This window comes from Lactuca sativa, chromosome 5 (genome assembly GCF_002870075.4).
Source record: "Lactuca sativa cultivar Salinas chromosome 5, Lsat_Salinas_v11, whole genome shotgun sequence".
NCBI lineage: Eukaryota > Viridiplantae > Streptophyta > Magnoliopsida > Asterales > Asteraceae > Lactuca > Lactuca sativa.
Genome location: NC_056627.2, coordinates 77,083,766 through 77,089,765, shown reverse-complemented (window position 1 = coordinate 77,089,765; position 6,000 = coordinate 77,083,766).

Sequence of the window (6,000 nt, the reverse complement as noted above, 5' to 3'; positions counted from 1 at the left end):
TTCTTCTGCTTCTTGGGTTGGGTTGAGAAGGAGAAACTTTATCAGTTTTCCTCTTCTTGGGGGTCTGCCCCTTGGATGGTTTTGTTACCGGTCGCTCCTTCTGCGATTCAGGCATCTTACCTCGTTTGGCTGGTTTGTCAGCTTCTTCAATGGAGCGAAGCATTGAGGGAGTGAGATCACGTGGACCAACAGACTTGCGCTTCCTGTACTGTTGAAGAAGATTGCTTGATGCTGAGATACAACCGAGCATGGATTCAGGAATAGAGCCGATGTATGAGAATTTTGTGGGATCAGTGACGATGATCTTCGTCATATGAAAGGTGCCGATGGAAGAAAGCAAAGAATCCGCCATAATTGAGACACGATTACGATCCATTTCCCACTTCCTGATGATAGTCCAGAAACGCCCACATGAAATCTCTGAGTGCTTGGACGAAGAGACTAGACTTTGAACCAACTGCTGCCAAATAATGGTCCCATAGTCAAGATTCAGCCCACTGTACAACCCATACATCACCGTCATGAACGCTTTGCTAGCACCGTCAGAACCAGTGCTCCGCTCACACAAACCCTTGAATAAGAGTGTGAAAAGGCCATTCCATTGAGGAGGAAGGCAGGACTTCTTGAACTTGGTGACGGTTGTTAGGGTTTTAGAATACTCCATCTGATAAAACATTGTAAACAGTTGGCCAGTTGTAATGGAATCAGGGTTTACCAGAGACGGATCTTGAGAAAGACCAATTAGGGCATAGAATCGACTCTTGGAGATAGAGACCTTCTCATCGTGAAGCTCAAAGTGGATACGTTCATTAGCCTTATCGTAGAATGCCGTTGAGTAGACAAGTGACAAGAACGACATTGGCACTACTTCAACCTTTGTCAGTGCATCGACGAGTGGTGAGTATTTGAGACACTCAACCACATACAGCATGTACGGCTCATAAACAAAGGGAGTGAGATCAATGATTAGGTTTTGTTGGGGTTTTATGGTGAGTAGGGGTTGACGAACTGAGGTATCATGAACAGATGAAGAGTCTGCCATTGTTGAAGCTTGAGAATGACGATGAACAGTTGCAGAAATTAGTCGGATTTCTTTGAGAGCTTTTTGGAAGTGATAAAGAGTGAGAGAGTACCGTTCCAATTCCTTTTATACGTACAAGGAAGAGAGAGAAGAATCTGGCTGAAATCTTGGATTATCTCAAAAATAGCGCCTGAGTTGATGTGTGAACAGTTGGCGTGCCGAAGATGATGCAGGAGAGAGAAAAACGTTTCCCCTTTTTCATGCCTTTTCATAAAAATCACCTTTTTCAAATCGCCAAACCGTTTGAATTTCTGCTGAGTCAGTGACCTTTTTATGCCAATCGTTTCACCTGACGACGCTTGAGTGTTTGTGCCTTGAGCTTTTGAATCATGAATCTGTGTGAAACTTAGAATTTTGAAAAATTAAAAGTTTTCGTGCAAAGGTGTAAAAGATAAAGAAATAAAACTAGTATTTTGGGATTATCTGTGATGTCGTATTTAGACATAAAACAATTGATTCTGGGCAAAAATCACTTCCTTCAAAGTCAAGAGAGACATTGAAGTGCTTGCTTGGTTTCCCATAAAATAACGATCAATAACTTGTTGAGAAGTTTTGAAATGCATCTTTTAAAGGGTAAAGTGGGTGGCTATCGGTTCAATTCATAATTTCGATACTTAACATAAGACCGAAACTGAATGAAGTACTTGTGAGATCATTGTGATCTGTTGAACTAGTAGGTATGATAAATTTTATAGTGGCAAGGGAAAAAGGAAATCTAAAAAAAATAAAACTGGATCTTTTAGGGTTAAAGAATCCTTGGTGAAAGGAAAACTTATAAAGATCACTAAAAAGAAAAAGAGATTTCATAGGGTAACAAGTAATATCTTGAATCATTAGATTCACCGTCAATTCATTAGTTGTGTTGAACTTTGGGTTTCACTTAGTACATAGTAGCATGAGACTAAGATCATGAACACAGATGTTGTATAACCATAAACTTCAATGGTTAAGACTGAGAGTCTCAAGGGTTATATTGATGAAATGAATTATAATGGAGAAAGATGATAGAGATGGTATAAGAAGCGAAAGTACCTCTGCATTAAAGAAAAGAAGGACCAAGCAGAAAACTCTAAACTCAATGTGAGTAGAGTAAGGTAGCTCATGATTAGAGTGAATCACATAGCCTGGATTGGGAAAACATGATTGGTATATATCATGTTATTAAGGCTGCACTCAAAATCTATCGAGGCTTTAGTCAACATACAGCAGCATGCTTCTAGGGACTCCTAACTATGAAAACTATTTACTTGCCTTAGCAATGCCATTGAAAGAGAAAAATATTTTTGGATTTCTTAAGAGCTTTTAAAGAAAAAATATTTTTGGAATTTTTATAAGGAAAAAAATAAAGAAAGAAAAAAAATGAAGAAAAAAATGTACATAAGTGAACACTTGAAAACGCCTTAAAAATGAACAAGTTCAGAAGGACCGAACCCGAAATAGACCGAACGTTCGGTTCATTTCGGTTCGCTCAATTTCGCTTGTTACCTTTATGGGAGCGAAGGCGATATTGGTACTGACTCGGCTTGCATCATTCCTAGGCCTTGCAAAATCTTATTGAAGCTTGCTTCAGGTAAGGCCTTTGTGAATATGTCTGCCAGTTGATCAGTCGTTCTGACAAAGTAAATTTCGACGTTGCCATCTTCGACGTGATCCTTGATGAAATGGTACCTCAGTGCGATATGCTTAGTCTTCGAGTGTTGCACTGGGTTGTGATAGATTCTAATTGCGCTTTCAGAGTCACAGTATAATGGGATTTTCTTCATATTTAAGCCATAATCCCGGAGTTGACTCTGTATCCATACGACTTGAGATGTACAGGATGCTGCAGCAATGTATTCGGCTTCTGCAGTGGATAACGAAACACAAGTTTGTTTCTTTGATTGCCAACTGACTAATTTTCCATCCAGAAATTGACATCCTCCTGTGGTGCTTTTACGATCCAATCCACAGCCACCTAGATTGGCATCTGAAAATGCTTGCACGAAGAATCCGGAGTTGGTTGGATACCATAGACCGAGAGAGGAGGTTCGCTTTAGATAGCAAAAGATGTTCTTTATTGCTTGAAGATGAGGTTCTCGTGGGTTGGCTTGAAATCGTGCACAGTAACAGACAGAGAACATGATGTCAGGTCTACTGGCTGTAAGATACATTAAAGACCCGATCATCTGTCGATAAAGCGTTATATCCACAGCTGGTTTCTCCAATGATGGTGTGAGTTTCGTTCCAAAAGCCATTGGCACTTTTACTTTGGAGTCTCCCGTCATCCCAAACTTGGTGAGCAAAGTCTTGGTATATGCTTCCTGATTAATAAAAATGCCTTCGGGTCCCTCTCTAATGTTTAAACCAAGGAAAAAGTTAATTGGACCCATTGAGCTCGTCTCAAATTTAGTTTCCATCAACTTTCTAAATTCAGCTATTAAGCTAGGATTCGTGGAGCCAAATATGATGTCATCAACGTAAATTTGGACTATCATAAGGTGGTTACCTTCTCGCTTACAGAAGAAGGTTGGGTCAACCGAACCTTGTTTGAATTTAGACATTTTTAAAAAACGAGTGAGAGTTTCATACCATGCTCTGGGAGCCTGTTTGAGACCATATACAGCTTTGTCAAGAATATAATAGTGATCGGGATACTTTTCGTTCACGAAGCCTGGCGGTTGCTCAACATATACGGTTTCTTCAAGTTCACCGTTGAGGAAAGCACATTTGACGTCCATTTGATAGACTTCAAAGTTCTTGTGAGCAGCATATGCAAGGAAGATACGAACAGATTCTAATCTTGCTACGGGAGCGAAGGTTTCTTCATAATCGATTCCCTCTTCCTGACAATATCTGTGACATCCCCAAAATCTCGGCCAGAAAAGACCGATTTTCATTTATGCTTTAAAAGTAGTTTCAGAGTAAATCCTTTTGATTTGAAAGAGTTGTGGAATTTGTTCCCAAAAACAAAACGTGATAATATAATATTTACCAAAGCATTTCATAAAAGAAATGTGTTTTCATTATATAATCAAAACTCAGGATGTCATGTTCCGATACAGACCATAAAGCATAAACGATAACATTACAAGTCATTCAACAAATATATACATATATAGACTTGTAAACAAAACAACTTGATGGTTCATCCATCTTATGCCCTTGCGCCACTTCCTGTAATACAAATAAAACTGAGTGGGTCAGGCTTAGGAGCCTGGTGAGCATATAGGGTTTTCAACCCACAATAAATAATTATATTTAATTTCCACCAACCAACAATAACCCAATTACCCATTCCCATTATTCTCACTTTACGTCCCTAAGACAACTAACATAAGGGACCTAGTCTAAGAATATTTCATCGGGGCGACTACACATGCTTCGGGGGTTCCTCAGCAATATAAGTCAAATACGGCAACCATGGGGGGGATGGAGTACAGCGAATGAACACCCAAGTCCATTAACACCTACAGGTGGCGAGCCTGCTAGTGTTCCACAAGACTATCTAGAAAAGTCCGTGGTCATCATCTAAACTCTGCTAGACAACTAAATCAAAACAACAACGAGGCCTCTCATCTGTTTATTACACACCAACTATCTACCCATGTTCTACCCAACATATTAGTAGATAAAAATATACATTTTTATACATAGTTTAAAACCTGTATAGCGTGCTTTGATCAATACATATTCCACATAACAGATGAGGCACACACACATAACACGTATCTCATAGAGAATAAATCATATGTATGAGATAGAAGAAAGTGAATATACATTCACACATATAACACAAAATATACACATAACACGTATTTTATATAAAATACATCATAATTATGTGTTAGAAGAAAATAACTACATACTCACCTGATCAGAAGATGATCGGACAGCACTACAGCTTGCAGTAAAAGTATTCTTCGGCAGATCTGGAAGATCAAAACCGGACTCCTCGCGGGCAGAGCTTCGGCTCGGGAATCGCACTTCTCGGGATCCCGGGAGCGTAAAACTTCCTTCTTAATTTGGATATGAGATCCGGGGTGTCGGGATGGCTTCGGGGGTTTACGCGCAGAGCTTCGGCACAAAAAGGAGAAGAAATGAGCAAAAATACCCGGAACCCTCGCATCCTATTTATAGGAGGCTGAGGCCTCGCAGTACGCTGGGCGTACTGCCTTACGCGGGGCGTAAGCCTCCGAATGCGTCACTGCATGCGTCATCCGAAGAACTCGAGTGCGAGGCACGTCATGCTTCGTGGTACGCTGGGCGTACTTCGGATCAGATCCGTGACTCCTTCGGATATACATCTGAATTAAAGATTAAATTTAAATAAAAACTATTTAATAAACTTCGGAAATTCATATCTTCTTCATACGAACTCCGTTTTCGACGTTCTTTTTATCCACGCGTAGGGGAGACTACGCTCTACAACTTTTGTTTAGACTTCGTCGGCTAATTTTGAATTTATTTTTATTATTTATTTTTAGTAGGCCGGGACAGGAAAACTCCGTTATAAATTCATAACTTCTTCATCCGACGTCCGTTTTCACCTATCTTTTTATCGTTTTACTAATATTAACGAGACCTTCGATTCTCATTTAGATTGTTTCGGCTAAAACCGCTCGATCTCAAATCGAGTATTCGGGTTGCATACTGCTAAGTCGAAACTTCGAAAAATCATAACTTCCTCATACGAAGTCAGATTTGGGCATTCTTTTTATGCACGCTCTCGGTTTAACTAACCCTACGAATTTGATTTAGATCACTAAGGCTAGATATCGCTCTATCTTAAATTCATATTTTACGTCATTCGGCGTCGTACCGGTTCTGTCGCGAAACTTCGACATGTCATAACTTCTTCGTTATAACTCGGATTTCGGCATTCTTTATATCTCAGGAATCCTTGTTTCAAACACTACATCTTTATGCAAAGATATTGGGCT